The sequence below is a fragment of the Hyaena hyaena genome, unplaced genomic scaffold (assembly GCF_003009895.1).
Source record: "Hyaena hyaena isolate Hyena2069 unplaced genomic scaffold, ASM300989v1 scaffold_30, whole genome shotgun sequence".
Taxonomy (NCBI): domain Eukaryota; kingdom Metazoa; phylum Chordata; class Mammalia; order Carnivora; family Hyaenidae; genus Hyaena; species Hyaena hyaena.
In genome coordinates this window covers 4,767,885-4,773,884 of record NW_024080662.1, presented here as the reverse complement: position 1 = coordinate 4,773,884, position 6,000 = coordinate 4,767,885, and the positions used below count along the sequence as shown (strand labels likewise).

Genomic DNA, 6,000 nt, shown 5'->3' with positions numbered 1-6,000 from the left:
AAAAAAAAAATAAAAATAAAAAAATAAACTGAGATAAACCTTTAAAAAATAAATAAATAAAATGTGAGTTCTTGGGGCGCCTGGCTGGTAGATCATGTGCCTCCTGACCTCGGGATTGTGAGTTTGGGCCTCACGTTGGGTACAGAAAGTTTACTTTAAAAAAAAAAAAGTGAGTTCTCAGTTCTCTTCCCTATTTCTGAGAGTTAACTCAGCCCTTGCAAAATAGGGCCACCTTGCCCAAAGCCTTCGTGTGACAGATAACGAAAAGGAAGCCCTCAAAGGGCAAATGCCTCACCCAAGGTCAGCCAGAGCAACAGCTATACACACAGGACGCCAGCTCAGAAGTGGGACTAGAGCTCGGGTCTCTTCGTTTATTAGGGATCTACCAGGAAGGCAGTGTCTCAACAGATTATATTCCAGTCGTGACTTAAAAGATGAGACGGGGCCCAGAGCGCCAGGTATTAACGGGAAATCCCTTCAGTGTTAGCACGGCTGCCTTTACACCAAGGACAATAACAAGGATGAGCAGAACGAGAGTACCCGGTTACCTAGGGCCCGGGTTAAGCTGCACCCATTAAGACATTCTAACTTACGGGATGCCTGGGTGGCTCAGTCGGTTAAGCATCCGACTTTGCCTCAAGTCATGATCTCACGGTTCATGGGTTCCAGCCCCGTGATGGGCTTTGCACTGACAGCTCAGAGCCTGGAGCCTATTTCGGGTTCTGTGTGTCCCTCTCTCTCTGCTCCTCCCCCACTTGTTCTCTGTCTCCTTTCTCTCTCTCAAAAATAGACATTAAAAAATTAAAAAAAAAAAAAGACACTCTGACTTACTACTGCATTAGCTAATGGTAAAGGCAAAACAGTGACGCAGATAGGGAAGTTCCTTGAAACAAACCAGGCTTTTTTAGTGATCCTAGAACCAAAACGGCTGATTTTCTGGGAATAAGAGACTCCCTGAGCTCTGCCCTCCTCTTGGGGGATGGGGTCAAGCGGAGAACGTTGGACAAGGAGTCCGAAGATGTTTCTGCACCACGTGGCTGTGGGGCTTCATGAGCCTTTGTCTCCTCACCTGCGGAGACACCTGCCCTCCAGCCCCAGCCTCCTCATCACGGGGCTGGTGCGGGGGCCGACAGGGTCAGAGGTGCCCGTGATGAATCCCGTAGCCTGTACCAGCCCGCACACACCACGACCGAGTGTGTACCCTCTCTAGGAAAGACGTCCACTCCTTCAACAAGTGCGGAGTAACATGCCCCTTTTCCCTAACAGCTGCAGCTCGCGTCTCTGGAGACAGCAATGAAATAGCTAAGGCTCGATAATGAAGTCTATCTGTCCGCGGCACGCGCCGTGAAACAGAACAAGTACAGATTTCCCTCCTCTGATGCTTTATCTTGCACGCGGCAGCCAGTTGCATCACCAGATGGGTTTCTCAGTCAGAAACCGTGCCGATGGGGGGCTGACCCCGATGGAGGCGCCGCAGAGAGGCCACCGTGGCCCAGTCTACAGCCCAGCAAATGACATCTTGGTTTTCTGAGAACCTACTCGCTTCGTAGCAGAGGAAATCATTCAAGAGCAGCACAGGCTATGTGTGTTTTAAGACCGTGGCTGTAAAGGGCACATGTACACTTTCAATGGTTGTATCGGGTTCTCCTTGCCCTTCGCCTTCTTCCTCCACCGCCCTCATTCCCCACAGAGAAAGAGCATCTGGACTAAACATGCTACCATCGTGATGAGTCAGGACGTGTCCAGAAAGCTGAGAAGGCAGAGCAGTAACTACTACTCAAAATGACAGACATTCTGGGGCCAAAAGTTGCATACACTGATAATGAAAGAATAAGGCCAGAGCCTCCTTGCCCAGCATGGCAGGGAATTCACAGCCAAGAGGCAGTTAGACACGTACTGCGTACTTGTCCAAAGAAACATCGATTCAACAAATACTCAAGAGTGACTATCACATGCTGGGGACATTATGCTAGGAGCTGAGGAAAGAGAAGTCACGACACACAGAGAATAACCATCCCGAGTATGAGTAAAAGTGGCAGCTCCCAACAGGCTGCCAACCAGAATCTTCTAATAAAGCAAGCCTGTGCGGTCCACAACACCATGGCAATCAGTGCCGCCGGTGACAACCTAGGACACTAAAGATGCAAGTATACCTTCTGAATCACCACACGGAAGGACAGTAGGAGCTCGCAGACAGGGATGTCTGGGGCTCGATCTGGGCCCAGCAAATCCTAAAAGTCCAAGCTCTGTTCAACCCAAAGCCAGAAGACGGAAGGCTGAAATCCCATGAAACCCCACAGTGATTCAAAAGCTGATCAAAGCTCAGCATTTTGACAATGTCCATGTTATTCTGTTGGTTTTTCCTGCTGCCGTACAGATCTGTAGGTACTCAGGCTCTAAAGCCATAAAGGTTTATTGTACCACAGCCACCCATTCGGATACATATTGTCTACGTCTGCATTTGTACTGCAGTGGTACCGCTGAGCTGTGAGGGAGGCTGGCTGACCGGCAAGCCTGAAGTATTTACTCTAGCTCTATACAGAGGTTTGCTGACCTATGGTTTTAGGCCGCTGTTACCCACCAGGTAACTGAGATCCACCTTGGCTCCAACTTTCCCTGCAGAACCGCTCAGTGTGACACCGGTGGTCAGTCACAACTCACACCACCCCTCCCTTGCCTGTGGCGGCATAACCTTTTGTCGTCTGTAGCCTGAGCCGGAGTGTCAGCTCCCTTGTGTACGGCATCAAACTCTTCTTCAGTGATCAGAAAAGGTGTGTGGGCTTTAATGTTTATCCATTCTTTTTTTTAAAAAAATTTTTGATGTTTATTTATTTTTGAGAGAGAGGAGGAGAGAGAAAGTGAGTGGGAGAGTGGCAGAGAGAGAGAATTTGAAGCAGGCTCCAGGCTCTGAATTGCAAGCACAGAGCCTGACGCAGGGCTCGAACTCAAGAACTGTGAGATCATGACCTGAGCTGAAGTTGGGCACTTAACCAACTGAGCCACCCAGGCGCCCCAATGTTTATCCATTCTTGAGAGAGAGAGGGAGGGAGACAGTGTGAACAGGGGAGGGGCAGAGGGAGAGGGAGGCACAGAATCTGAAACAGGCTCCTGCCTCTGAGCTGTCAGCATGGAGTCCAATGCAGGGCTCAAACTCATGAACTGTGAGATGGTGACCTGAGCCGAAGTCAGACGCTTAACCGACTGAGCCACCCAGGCACCCCAAGTTATGACTTTTTTTTGAAATGGACGATCACTGCAAATAAATTTTACAGCGATGTTCCTGTTCGGATATTTCCGGTGATGACATTATGCTCACAGTATATTCAGACTAGTTGAGACTGTATTCTATCCTCTGATGGTTACTCACTCTTGACTATACAAATGGCATCAACAGGAGTAAACTGGAATGCTGTTTCCTATGTGTGGTTTTGCTGAGGCATAGGCCCTTCCGCAGAAGTAAATTTCCCAGTAATTGTGACTTGTTCCTGGGCAGATACATGTTGTAACCATTAGGACTGTTAAGACGGAAATGAAAAATAAAAAATGCAATTAAAATAAAGACAAAAAAAGATACTGATAGCTGTCCCTGGTCTTTAAGTATAATAACTATCCATTACTTTGGAGTGACTTAGGGTCATTACCCGGAACATCAATTACTAGAGTGTGTTAGGTAATGGTATCCTCAGGGGTTACGGAGATTCACTGGGCTCTCGGCCTCACCGCAGCTGGCCTGTTCAGACTACTATCATTTTAATTCCAACATCTCCTTTGTATGGTTCTTTGTCTTCCTCTTCCATTGCTGGCTACTGTCATTTCTGTGTCTACAGCTACCCCCGACAAATTCTCCATTTATGATTGCTGATTGGCTGTAGGCTGGAAAACAGATGAAACTAAACTGTGTTTAGATTTGTTTGTAACAGAAGGATACTCATTTTAGGGAGCAGGCCTTTAGTGGGGGGGCTATGTTCTCCCACCATATAGTTCCTGCAGGCTGGATGTCTTTCCATTAGCCCAGGGCCTGGCACATAGTGGCCACTTCCTATGTGTGTTCATTACACGAATGGTGGAGTAAAATGCCTTCAGGAGAAGGCCCACCTCTGGAGGCCCTGCGTGCTTCACTTTCAGGGGTATGGCCATATTCTAGACAGTGGAGGGTGCACCAAGTAGGATGATGAAGTGGGTAGAGGGCCGTGACTCTTAAGTAATCGGAATGTTCCATCCTTAAACAATGTGGGACCAAATGTGTATAGAGCAGCTCTGTTTTCCCGTTGCCCGTCACTGGTGAGGGACAGTCTGCGATCAGGAAAGCACTTGGCCAAGGACACACGAGGCAGAGCTAGACACCAAATGTTGAGCTGAAGTTCACATTCCAACTCACACTTTAGAGTCTCAAAATACCCTGCTCAGAACTAGTCAGGGTGTACTGCTAGAAAATGTGTACTTAACCTCCAGACTCCTCAAGAACAACGAAGGAGCATTCCAGTAAGGATTTGTTCCTCCAATTAGCCAACTGAAAACCTGAGAAACATGGGCGGGGGGGGGGAACCCACCTGGAGCAAACTGCACACCTTCCCTTCACTCTGCCCCTGATGACCACAGTAGAAACGGCAAATACTGCCTTCTTTTCCCCTTCTGTTTTTAATCGGGGAAACTCTAATTCTTGGGGGTGAGAAGTGGCTCTTTGCCCATGACCTACTCCCCACGTGAGTCCTTGCTTGCAAGAGTTGGCCAGAACTGTTTGCTCAGGCCTTTAGAGCCCACACGAAGTGTTTGCTCAGGCCTCTGGGGTGTGCACACAAGGAGACTGGTGGGCCCCAGGACCTTCAATCCTGCCTGCCAGCTCATGCCCTCAGAGGGGCAGCCTCCTCTAGTCCCCCTTCTCCACCCTTTACTCTCATTTCCGTGCCCTGTTTGCCCTCTTAATTCTCTGGTCTTCAATTCAATTCAATTCAATTCAATTCAATTCAATTCAATTCAATTCAATTCAATTCAAAGAGATATTCATGGAGCAGCCACTATCTGTAAGGAACTATGCAGGCGGCTCCCACACAAGGGATGATGAGGGCAATAATGTGTGTGTACTGCCCTGTTCGGGCCCTGCCATTCTTCTCTCCCAGCTCCCACCTGCTAAGACTAGTCTTAATGTGCTCTGTTCTATTAACCTGCAAGTCCCATTTTGCTTAGCATTGGAGCCTGGTATCTCATGAATATATACTCAAAACAGTATTTCTTGAGTGAATGGATACAGAGGCTGGACAGACCCACCCAACAACGATCCTAACACATAGGTGTCTACTGAACAGCACAATGGAGAGGCAAATAGCACCACCCCAATGCAAACAAAACCCAGAAGTGAGATAAACAGGATTTCTGGTGGCCAGGACGTCTAAAGGGAGGGGATCTGAGCAGGGCACAGATCCAGGTGAAGTGCTCCACCCAGACAAAGCAGGGAGAGTGGTGACACAGATGGGAGAGCTGGATGTCCAGCGCTGTGTGCGTTGAGTGCGCTCACACCTGGGCTGAGTTGGGAACATGGGGTGAGTGGGGGTGTTAAGTGGAGATGAAGGTTTAAAGACAGGGTTATGTTCTGTAGGCTATGTTTTGCAAGGCCTCAGGCTCATGAGGAGTTGAGACTTCACCCTGAGGGTACTGGTGAGGCACCCCAGCCTCTGAGAAAGCTATGAGGATCGTATTCACACTATTAGTAAGGCCATCCGGGCACTGCTAGCAGGCAAGAAAGAAGAGACAGACAAGAGGGCTTGGGGTCCACCAGAGGCCAGGGCGCTCAGAGAGGCACTCAGGCAACAGGTGGGAGCTCCAGCTGGTGGTAGGTTTTCTGTTCCTTTTCCATTTTGTTTCCAAAGAAAAGACTGAAAACAATGATCATTTTAATTACAGTAATCGTGTTGTACTTTTTTGGCCAAGGGTTCTGTAGCATTAAAAAGAGTTGGCTTCTCCATATGTTAGTAATCCAGGCCCGAAATAATTATTCTTCTACCT

At 48.4% G+C, this 6,000-nt stretch overlaps 1 protein-coding gene across 4 annotated transcripts in view; it reads right to left on the bottom strand.

The window, feature by feature from the left end:
* Positions 1 to 6,000, bottom strand: part of ZDHHC3 (zinc finger DHHC-type palmitoyltransferase 3) — a 60,722-nt gene that overhangs the window by 44,356 nt on the left and 10,366 nt on the right. Inside the window, exon 1 of one of the 4 annotated variants that reach the window (XM_039228180.1) lies at positions 1,898 to 1,916. The exons of the other annotated variants lie outside the window; for them this stretch is intronic. The gene's annotated coding sequence lies outside the window, so the exon portion shown is untranslated. Of the gene's footprint in view, positions 1 to 1,897; positions 1,917 to 6,000 lie in introns of those variants that run through there. 4 annotated transcript variants of the gene reach the window in all.